General features: G+C 37.4%; 1 pseudogene; it reads left to right on the top strand.

The window, feature by feature from the left end:
* The first annotated feature begins 3,203 nt into the window (after window positions 1–3,203).
* On the top strand, window positions 3,204–3,812 carry LOC100948663 (annotated as a pseudogene).
* The last annotated feature ends 8,750 nt before the right edge of the window (window positions 3,813–12,562 follow it).

Raw genomic sequence — 12,562 nt, forward strand, 5'->3', positions numbered from 1 at the left:
AGCGTTCCCCCTATGTTTTCCTTTTCTTCTTCTTCTTTTTTTTTTTGAGACAGAGTCACACTATGTTACCCTACATAGAGTGCTGTTGCATCACAGCTCACAGCAACCTCAAACTCATGGCCCAAGTGTTCTCCTGCCTCAGCCTCCCAAGTAACTGGGATTTACAGGTGCCCACCACAACACCCAGCTACCTATATTTTCTTTAAGTAGTTTCATTTCACATCTTTAATCTTTCTTGAATTGGTTTTTGTTTAACTCCATAATTATTTCTGGCATCTATTGTTTACAATCTTGCCCATGATGAGTCTGTTATCTCATTAATTGGCATTAATTGCTTTGTCCTATCTCTATGGTAGCTTTTAAGAATTTCTTTTTAATTCTTTAAGTTCTGCAGTTGGGTTTGGTGTTATTACCCTGGCTAATATTTAGGGTGCTCTTCCTTTTAGAGTATTTATATCTGTATTTATTCCATCATTTATGTTTCAAATATTATTTCTCTATAACTCTCTCCATTTCTTTCTTCAGAAATCCTAGAAGGCCTATCTTGAAAGATCTTAATTTATTATTCATATCTTTCAACTGATCTTTGATATTTTATATCTCTCTCTGCTGCATTCACAATGAATTACCCAGAACTCTTTTTCATTTCTCTAATTCCTTACCTGTGTTCAGTCTAGAATTTGTTTCATTCATTGAGGTTATTTTTAAAACTTACTGTTTCCTTTTCTATATATGTGTACTTCTTATATTACCTGCTTACATAATTTCTTATCTTTTTAACTAAAATACTTCATTGCTATATATATACAAATTTTAACATGTTTGTCATGTAGGTCTGTAACATTAATTTTGCCTGAAGTGAGTTCCTACTTGTTGGCAATTTTCCTTTGTAAGCAAATTAATGGTACCTTTCAGAAAACTGAGGTATACTGATTATGTTTTCTCCAACACTCTTCTGATAAAATAGTTATTCAACTCATTCACAAAGAAGTCAGTACTGCTCTTATTCTGAAGGGTAAAGGCAAAACCTGCAGTGACATTCATGGTTCCTTCCAGATGGAATAACACTCCCCTTAATTTATCCCTGTTTTACATTTCATTTTTCAAATGGAGTTTACATTGCTAAGACAAATGAAATGAGAGGTTAGAGTCAGTGCAGCTGTAAATAATCTTGCGCAGTGTTGACATCTATGAAAACTATTAAAAATAAGATTTCTGCTGCAGGAAGAATCATAGACTTGCTCTGAAACCATTCCTTATGTACTCTCTATTGCATTGATTACTCCCTTATGAATATTTCTTTTCTCTGTGATAAACACCACATGATTTATATTTTGCTATGCACTCAGGTATAAAACCAAACTCTTGGAGTATAAACCTCCATCAGAAGTCATCCTTCTGAGACGGAACTGTCTTCATAATGCATAATGATCCCTCTACCAGGTGCAACATAACTACATAAATTCAAGAAAAGCATTATGATTGCCATAATAATTAAGAAATAACCAATCAAAGATGTCATTCAACAGATTTCTCTATTCAGCTCTGAGGTTAAAGTAAGATGCCATATCAAATTTTTTTTTACAATTTTCATAATTATGATTATGGCCATACTGTGTTACTTTCTACAATGGATGTATATGTACGTGATATCATAATAGGTTAGGCTACTGATTCAGTAAGCAAAACATTTTTATAACTATAGTAATGAAAGAAGTTATGTAGTGGATATTGTAGCTCTGAAACCATTCCTTACGTAATCTCTATTGCATTGATTACTCCCTTATGAATATTTCTTTTCTCTGAAAAGAATAAATTAAATATTATTTTTAAATACTTAAAAATATTAAACAGATGTTTTGAAATTTTCTAATTTCCCCCTGAAAAGAATATTATGGATTATAATTAATTAGTTCACCCAAACTTTATTAAAACTGTTCTCAGGTAGATTGATTAATTGCTGATTATTCCTTCTCTAAAAAGTAATAGAAATTTTTAACTCCAAAATTGCCAAGGCATAAGCTCATCTTTACCACTTTTTTCAATTATATTATGTATGAATATCCATATAACTACAGGCATTAATTGTGCTTTTGCCAATCTAATGGAGAATTTTTAAATCATTCATCCAACAAATATTTACCTATCATTTACTATGTAGTATACACTGTCTCTGCCCCTACTAGGTCCCTCAGATTCCCATTCCTCTTTTTGTACATCCCTCCCAATATCTGTGTTCGCTTCTTATGGCCTACCCCTGCTACCTTCTTCAGAACTCTTCCTTAAACCATTAAAGTCACTTTTCTGCTTTTCCTGCAAGGCCTAGGTGTTTGTATCTCCCAGGACTGACTCATTTCCAATGATTGACCAGTGGAGTACTTAAGTCCCTTGCCTTCAGCTAAGAAATACTCAGAGGCATTAGGACTCCAGAACTCTCAGCAAGACCAGGCTGAGGCTTGGACATTACCTGGAATTACCCCTTTGCTTGGCTTCTTTCCTTTCTGCTCCCCTCTTTCCCCTAAGAATACTTTTTAAAAAAATCATTGTGTCACAATTGTGTGAATCACACACAATTCCTCACTCTGGTGTCTGCTTCTGGAGAACATAGCCTAAAACAACCCATATGCCAGATCTGGGGCTAGATACTAAGAATGCAACGAAGAGCAAATGAGAGGTTGAGTGCTATGCTCATGTCTGTAATCCCAGCACTTTGGGAGGCTGAGAGCAATTTGTCAAGCTGAGTTGGGAGGATTGCTTGAGCCTAGGAGTTCGGGACCAGCCCAAGCAACACAAGAAGTCCCTGTCTCTACAAAAATAAACAAACAAAAAAAAGGCAGGCACAGTGCATACCAGCAGTCCCAGCAACTCAGGAAGCTGAGGCAGGAGAATTGTGTGAGCCCAAGAGAGGACTCATAGGTGTGCAGGACAACGTGGGCTTGCTTGTCCCTCCTCAACTTGGTGGGGCTGCTATCCAGAATCTACAAGGAACTAACATCAGCCAGGTAATAATAACCCCATTAAAAAGCAGGCAAAAGATATGAACACTTGAATGTTACAGAGCGGAGAGAGTGAGGAGGCTGCATCTGGCTCCCGCTCTCACAGCCATGGCAGTACATTGAGCTCCATAGAGACAGCGCCGGAGCAAGTGAGAGCTGGATGGGCCCTGGGCAACTCTGCGCCTCGCTGAGGAAAAATAACTAAACATGGGCAAAGGAGATCCTAAGAAGCCGAGAGACAAAATGTCATCATGTGCATTCTTTGTGCAAACTTGCCGGGAGGAGCACAAGAAGCACCCAGATGCTTCAGTCAACTTCTCAGAGTTTTCTAAGAAGTGTTCAGAGAGGTGGAAGACCATGTCTGCTAAAGAGAAAGGAAAATTTGAAGATATGGCAAAAGTGGACAAGGCCCATTATGAAAGAGAAATGAAAACCTATATCCCTTCTCAAGAGGAAACAAAAAAGTTCAAGGATCCCAATGCACCCAAGAGAACTCCTTCGGCCTTTTTCTTGTTCTCCTCTGAGTATCGGCCAAAAATCAAAGAACATCCCGGCCTAGCCGTTGGTGATGTTGCAGAGAAGCTGGGAGAGATGTGGAGTAACACTGCTGCGGATGACAAGCAGCCTGAGGAAAAGAAGGCTGCAAAGCTGAAGGAAAAATACGAAAAAGATATTGCTGCATACTGAGCTAAAGGAAAGCCTGATGCAGTGAAAAAGGGAGTTGTCAAGGCTGAAAAAAGCAAGAAAAAGAAGGAAGAGGAGGAAGAGGAGGAGGAAGATGAAGAAGATGAAGATTAAGCAGATGATGATGAATAAGTTGGTTCTAGCACAGTTTTTTTTCGTGTCTATAAAGCATTTAACCCCCTGTACACAACTCACTCCTTTTAAAGAAAAAAACTGAAATGTAAGGCAGTGTAAGATTTGTTTTTAAACTGTACAGTGTCTTTTTTTGTATAGTTAACACACTACCGAATGTGGCTTTAGATAGCCCTGTCCTGGTGGTATTTTCAGTAGCCACTAACTGTGCCTGGTATGGTATGGGGGTTGTAAATTGGCATGGAAATTTAAACCTGTGTTGGTGCACAGCACAAATTAGTTATATGTGAGGATGGTAGTTTTTTCATCTTCAGTTGTCTCTGATGCAGCTTATACGAAATAACTGTTTTTCTGTTAACTGAATACCACTCTATAATTGCAAAAAAAAACAAGTTGCAGCTGTTTTGTTGACATTCTGAATGCTTCTAAGTAAATACAACTTTTTTATTTAAAAAAAAAAAAAAGATATAAACGCTTTCCCAAACAAGAGAAACTAATGGCCAACAAACATTTAAAAACATTCACCATTACTAGTCATTAAGAAAATGGAAATTAAAACCAAAATGAAATACCACCTTACCATTGTCAGAATGGCCATTTATCACCTTACCCCTGTCCGAATGGCTATTATTAAAAAGGCAAAAAAACAAAAGGATGTTGGTGCAGGACACAGTGAAAGGGAAGGCTTCTACACTATTGGTGGGGATATAATTAATAAGACCTTTCTGGAAAACAGTATGGTGATTTCTCAAAAGACTGAAAGTAGACCTACCGTTTGATCAAGAAATCTCACTTCTTGGGATCTACTCAAAGGAAAATAAGTCATTTTATTTAAAAACAAACAAACAAACAAACAAAAAACCACCAGCACTTGTATATTAATTGTGGTACACTTCACAATTGCAAAGATATGGAATCAACCAAGTCCCCACCAACTGGTAAGGGGATGCAGAAAATGTGGGCCAGGTATGGTAGCTCATCCCTATAATCCTAGCACTCTAGGAGGTCAAAGCAGGAGGATCATTTGAGCTCAGGAGATGAGACCACCTTGAGCAAGAGAGAGACTCCATCTCTACTAAAAACAGAAAAATTAGCCAGGCATTGTGGTGGGTGCCTGTAGTCCCAGGTGAGGCAGGAGGATCACTTGAGCCCAGGAGTTTGAGGTTGCCGTAAGCTAGATTAATGCCACAGCACTGAAGCCTGAGCAATGGAGTGATAGATTTTGTCTCAAAAAACAAAAAAAGAAAATGTGATTTATGTGTATGTATATTATATACACAAATATACACAAACATGTGCATACATACAAATATACTATACTATTCAGTAATCAAAAAGAATGAAATAATGACTGTGCAGAAACTTGGTTGGAACTGTAGGCCATTATTTTAAGTGAAGTAACCCAGGAACAAAAAAACAAATAACACATGTTCTCACTTGTAAGTTAAGAAATGAGTATGAATGGTCATACAGAATGACTCCACAGATGTTGAAGATTCCTAAGGGAGAGGGGGGGAAGGGCATGTGGGATGAAAAATTACCTAATGCATACAGAGTACCCATTCAGATCATGGGCATATTAAAAGCCTAGACTTCTCCACTATGCAATTCAGATATGTAACAACAACAACAACAAAAAAAAAAGCCCACTTGTTCCCCCTAAATCTATTTAAATGTTTTAAAAAGGAACAAAACAAAATTCCAAGTCTAGGCTTTCCAATGGAAAAGCTTACTAAGAAGCAAGAGAGTTTTGTGTACAATTATTTAGATTAGAGTTTCTCAATAGGAACACTACAACCTGAAGTCTGGTAAAGTGATGCCTCTGGATTTGTTTTTATTGCTAAGAATTGCATTGGCTACAAAATGAGGTGAAGGCTACGTTAACCAGTTTGATGAAAGTATCTCAAATTGTATATAAAACCAGCACATTGTACCCCATAATTGCATTAATGTACACAGCTATGATTTAATAAAAAAAAAAAAAAAAGAATTGCACTGGCTATACAGAGTTGTTTCTGGTTCTATGCAAAATGAAGAACTATTTTTTTAAGTTCTTCAAAGTATGATGCTGGTATTTTAATTGGAATTGCATTAAATCTGTAGATTGCCTTGGGTAGTATAGATATTTTTTAAAATGTTGACTCTTCCCAGCCAAGAGCATGGTATGTTCTTCCATTTGTTAGTGTCTTCTGCTACTTCTTTTCTCAGAGTTTCATAATTCTCTTTGTAGAGGTCTTTACCTCATTTATTAGGTGATATTCCCAGATATTTCACTTTCTTTGACGTTACTGTGAAGGGAATTGTGTCCTTGATTTGCTTCTCAGCTTGACTGCTTCTCTGGCATATACAAAGGCTACTGATTTGTGGAAATTGATTTTATACCCCATGACATTACGATATTTCTTAATCACTTCCAGGAGTCTTATGATTGAGTCTCTGGGGGTTTCTAAGTATAAGATTATATCATCAGCAAAGAGTTAGAATTTGTCCTTTTCTGCTCCCATTTGAATGCCCTTAATATTCTTCTCTTCCTGATTGTATTGGCCACAATATCCAGCACTATATTGAATAGTAGTGGCAATACTAGATATCCTTGTGTGGTTCCAGTTCTAAGTGGAAAAACTTTCAGTTTTACTCCATTCAGTATGATATTGACTGTGGGTTTGTCAGCCCTGGCTTCTATTAAGTTTAAAAAATCTCCCATCCATGCCTATTTTCTTAAGTGTTCCTGTCAAAAAAGGATGGTGAATTCTGTTGAATATTTTTTCTGCATCTATTGATAGGATCATACGACTTTTGTTTTTGCTTCTATTTATGTGGTGAATTACATTTATGGAACTGGGTATGTTAAAAGAGGACTATTACTGATGGCTTCTTTAAGATTAGAGGGAAAGGAGCGTTCACCAAAGAAAAAGAAGTGATGATGAGGACTCTGGGAAAATACAAACAGGAGCTGGACTGTTTGTAGGATACAAGGGCTCAGGCTTGTGCAGAGAAAGAGTTCCAGTGCACTAAGCACCCCTCAGTGTATATCTGTGGGAGTTTCTGTTCTGCTTTGAGAAAAGTATTCGTGCTTATAGTTGAGAGAGTGCAGAATAGGAACCCAGAGGTCTGACTTCACCACTGGCCCTGACACTGACAGATGGGGCAGAAATCCTCTCAACATTGTGAGTTTTGTTTCTAATTTAAGAAGGTTAGTAACGGTGATATTTAAAATTCCATCCAACAGGAACACTCTATGAGTTTCCAAGCTAGCCTCATGTCAAATGCATTAAAATACATATGCATTGAGTAGCCCCTATCCCACAATCACCTTGAAATACCCTTGCCTATGGATGTGCTTCCTCTCTCCTTATTGATCTTGGCTTAGAGCTGGTAGTAGCATTTACTGTAAATTTGCTAAGCCCAAGGCATTCCACTGGACATTCTAAATATTTTTCTCCAGTTCTTGCATCTTTCCAAAGTATATGATATTATTTCAGTTTTACAACTGAGAAAATTGATTTTCTGAAAATCTAAGTAATTGTCCAATGCAATAAGATACTATAAAGTAGTATCTTCTTTTTTATCCAGTCCACTGTCCTGCTATGGGGCTCGGGAGTCCTATTTAAATGATAAAGTCAGTTATCTGTGTTTCATAACCAGTTTTTTAAGCTGGATGTGTCATGAGTATTTTCCTACATAACTAAACAGATTGGCATTATTCCATGGCTAAATTGATCTCTAGTATACAAGTATATCAAAATTACTTAATCACTTATTTTGAGATATGTGGTTTCAAATGTTCAGTCTTATAAAAATGGTACTGAAATTAATATCTTAACAATTAAAATCTTTTGAGCACTTTCAATCACTTCTTTAGGTTTAATTATGAGGTCAAGTCACTATAACAAAGAGTATGTGCTTGTATGCACATTGCTAAACTGATACTCCTCCAAAAGATTATACCAATCTAGACTCCTATAAGCAATGCATGAAAGTATCTATTTCCCCACATTTTTATTGCCAACATTGAACTTTAAGATCTTTCATACTATTTGCCAGATTTATGGATGTTATATAATATCTTATTTTTAATTCTATTACTTTGATTACTTACTAAGCCAATAATATTTTTACATGCTTATAGGTTATTTCTGTTACTTTTGGTGAATTGCTTGTTCATGTTCCTAGCCCAAGTGTCATAAACCCTAAACCTTGACTTTTATTCTCGTTCACATTGCAAACTGAAGCACTCAAGCAGAGGCATTTTTTTATTTATTTGAGCTGCAACATTAATGTTGAAATTTTGGGAAGCTGAATAACATATGAATAAACCCCTTTGGGTGCTTCTGAATACTCCTGATTTTTCAAAGATTTAAGAGGCATGATGATATAGTTGAGACTTGAAATATACAGACAATAATCACATAAGGTATAAGCACATGGGGATGAGATAAAACAAAATTCTAACTTTTTAAGGTGTTTTAATGCTGTTTGGATCCCTCCCTATCACATTTACTGGGTTCCAGCTGCTATGAGTGTTAACTGCAAAGAGCTCACAAATGCCCCTTTATGAAGAAAATTGCTTTCTGTTGACAGGAGCCACATGGCAGGAAGATTATGCGCTAACCCTCAACTCAGCCCATACCCAGAACTAATTGATCTGGGGCTACAAAGACTGGGCCCTTTGTCTTTTGTGAAAAGAAAGTTCTGTGTGTGTTTTTATGCTCTACAGCAGTGGTTCTCAACTTTCCTAATCCCACAGCCCTTTAATATAGTTCCTGTGGGTTGCGACCCACATGTTGAGAACCTCTGCTCTAGAAGAATCCACCCACTACTAAGTAGATCAGGTCAAGGTCTGACTTTTCTATGACAAAACCATTGCTAGGTTTTTTACCATCTTACTTTCCTCACTGAAAGTTTCCTCCTAAGAGAACCTCCACCATAACTTATATGCACCTGGATTCCTGCCTCAGGCTCTGCCCTCTAGAATATCCAATGTAAAATAGCAGGAGTTTGCAAGACTTCATGGAAGCAGTCATCTTTCTGCTGATCCTTGTTATATGGGTAGAAAAGATATGAGCATTTCATCCAGATAAAATGGTTAAAGTGACTGGGCATGGTGACTCATGCCTATAATCCCAGTTCATTGGGAGGCTAAGAAAGGATCACTTGAAGCCAAGAGCTCAAGACAAGTCTAGGCAAAATAGTGAGACCCTATTTCTATGAGATAAAAGATTAAACTAAAAATTTTCTGGGCATGGTGACACATACCTGTTCTAACTACTTAGGACAACGGCTCTCAACCTGTGAGTCGCAACCCCTTTGGACTGTATTAAAGGTTTGCAGCATTAGGAAGGTTGAAAACCACTGACTTAGGAGGTGGAGGTAGGATGATCACTTGAGTCCAAGAGTCTGAGGTTGCATTCAGCTCTGATGACACCATTACACATCAGCCTGGCAGACATAGTGAAATCCTGTCTCTAAAATGAATTAATAAACAAAGGGGTAAAGAAAGGCACTGAGGTATGCTTCGGAACAATCAGATGCCTTCATGTACTACAGTATAAGAAACTTAGAGGATTAACTAAAAAGTGATCCTTACATAAATACTTAAGAAGACCAGTGCGGAAGCTAAGGGAGTAGTCTCATTTAGGGATGACAAGTGCTTGGGCTTTAGCAATAACATCCAGAATCCAAGTTCCTAACAACACTTCAGTAATCAACTGACTCTTTGGAAATTATGTATATTATTGAATAAAGATAGACTAAAAAATGTGGCTAAATATGTTTTGGTATGGTATAGAAAGAGACCATAGGTTCATATAAGATACTCTAACCTGCAGCAAAACCACATTATTTATCACTGAAACTTTACCAAAGGGCTAATCAAAAAGACAAAGCATAAAATTAAAGTAAGGAAGGAGAAGAATCTGCCAACTCAGCAAGACTTGACAGGTGTAGTCTAATTAATTGACCACATGGTTGATGAATTAGGACAGTAACCATGTTTGGAATGAAATGCACTGGCTGTCCAAGTTATGAGGAGCAGTGAGAAGGAGAAGCAGGGATATATAATTGAAGTTGAGATAAAAAGTAATGAAAAACTCTAGGAAAAGAAAAATTAAAAATAGTAATAAGCAAATGGAAAGTGCAGCAATTTAGATGACCATCCACAGTAAAATAAAATAAGAATCTAAGACCTGGATACTTCATAGGACTGGCAAAAAGTTTATGACCAAGGGAGGAGAAAAAATGGTAGAATATAAACAGCCTTCCAGCATTCCTTTCCCAAGGAAAGAAGTGAAAAATGCAGGCAGCTGCCTACATCCAATCACTTTTCCCTGAAACAACAGTATAAAATCATAGAAAAGTAATGTGGGACACTTAGTGTGGGAGAAAAAAAGGCTATGGGATGATATGTATGACAATATCAGAGAACTCACAGGGAAGATAAGAGGACAGAGCAAAGGGGCACCATATTCACCCTGCTGGCACAGAGTGAATTATGAGACAGGTCTCTCCACTGCCACAGACCTCTACTGGGCCAGACAAGGTCCTGCCTGGAAACAATGCAGAGTTATTGTTCTAGACAACAGGCATGGGGTGGAGGGATCAAGCAGCAGCTAAAGCCATCTTGAATTCTCAGGTACACAGAGCTAGGTCTACACCAGGCTGGGAAGGGAGTGGACTAACTGGGGATGTCCCAGAGTCGTACCCCATGAAGGAAGCCAAGCTCTTCTTACCTAGACTGCAAATGGGGTGAAGGAGGCTCTGACCTCAGAGGCTTTGGGCAACTATTTGGCATCCTATGGCAGGGTACGGAGAACTCCATGATCCTTGGGTTGCCAGAACTGACCTCTGCCCACTTTATTTGTCATCTGTGCAGACCCCAAGGCTGTGGAAAAGCCCATCACTTGCTTGGTCCGACTTCACACTTCACGCTTCCTGCCTGCTTTGCCCTGATTTTGCACTCCAGGCTGCATGACCCTGTTTCTGGCTCAGAGGTTCTTCTCAAGAGCTTTGCTTTAAGCTCATCCCCAGACCCAGTTCTGAGACTCTCAAGACTGAGCCTGAAGTTCTGTGTTTCAGGTTACAAAAATCAGTTGCATTCATATATGCCAATAATAGTCAAGCTGAGCATCAAATAAAAGACTCATGGCCATTCACCACAGCCACAAAGAAACTAGAATACCTAGGAATATGCTTAACCAAAGCAGTGGAAGATCTCCCCAAAGAAAACTATGAAACACTGAAAAAAGAAATTATGGATGACACAAACAAATGGAAAAACATATTATGCTCATAGATCAGTAGAATCAACATTGTTAAAATTTCCATACTATTCAAAGTGATTTACAGATTCAATCAATACCCATCAAAATACCAATGACATATTTCACAGATCTTGAAAAAGTAATTCTACACTTCATTTGGAACTAGAAAAGAGCCTGAGTAACCAAAGCAATCTTAAGAAACAAAAAGAACAAATCTGGAAGCATCACATTATCAGACTTCAAACTATACTACAAGGCTATAGTCACCAAAATAGCATGGTATTGGCATGAAAATAGAGACATATACCAATGGAACAGAACAGAAAACTCAGATATAAGACCATACCCATATAATCAACTAATCTTTGACAAAGCAGACTACAATATACAGTGTGGGGAAAAGGCCAAATGAAATAAATGATGCTGGGAAAATTGGATATTCATACTCAAAAAAAAGAAAAAAGAAATAGGATCCATATCTCTCATGACTCATAAAAAATCATTCAAAATGGATAAAGGACTTAAATGTGAGGCATGAAACGATAGAATTCCAAAAGAAAATATTGTAAAAACTCTTCTAGATATTGACTTAGGCAAAGAATTTATGAAAGACTCCAGTGAAAATCACAGAAACAATAAAAATTAATAAATGCAACTTGATTAAATTAATTGCTTCTACATAGTGAAGTAAATAATCAACAGAATAAATAAATAAACATCCTAAAGAGAGAAAATATTCACAAGCTGTACATCCAGTAAATGGCTAGTAACTAGAATCAAGCAAATAATCAAGTTATTTGCAAAGAATTCAAGCAAATCAGCAAGAAAAAAAACCAAACAATTCCATTAAAAAGTGAGAAAAACTTATGTACTGAAGTTTCACTAAAGAAGATAGACAAATGGTTAAAGAACATGAAAAACTGTTCAACATCTAATCATCAGGGAAATGCAAATTAAAATCACAATGAAATATCACCTTTCTCCTATTAGAATGGCTTATATTAAAAAGTACCAAAATAATAGATTCTGGGATGGACACAGAAAGAAACATTTAACACTATTGATTTAATAGTAAATTAACACAATCTTTATGGAAAACAGTATGGGGATAACTCAAAGAACTAAAAGCAGACCTACCATTTGATTCAGCAAACTCATTACTTGTTTTTTACCCAAAGAAAAGAAGTTGTTTTGTTAAAAAGACACCTGGACGTGAATGTTTATTGCAAAGATGTGGAATCAACTCAAGTGCCCATCAATTCATGAGTGGATTGGCTCGGCACCTATGGCTCAAGTGGGTAAGGCGCGAGCCACATACACCTAAGGTGGTGGGTTCAAATCCAACCTGGGCCTGCCAAACAACAATGACGGCTGCAACCAAAAAATAGCTGGGCATTGTGGCAGGCACTGGTGGTCCCAGCTACTCAGGAGGCTGAGGCAGGAGACTCGCTTGAGCCCAGGAGTTAGAGGTTGCTGTGAGTTGTGATGCCA

This window comes from Otolemur garnettii, unplaced genomic scaffold, assembly GCF_000181295.1.
Source record: "Otolemur garnettii isolate 467f Iridium unplaced genomic scaffold, OtoGar3 scaffold00002, whole genome shotgun sequence".
Taxonomy (NCBI): domain Eukaryota; kingdom Metazoa; phylum Chordata; class Mammalia; order Primates; family Galagidae; genus Otolemur; species Otolemur garnettii.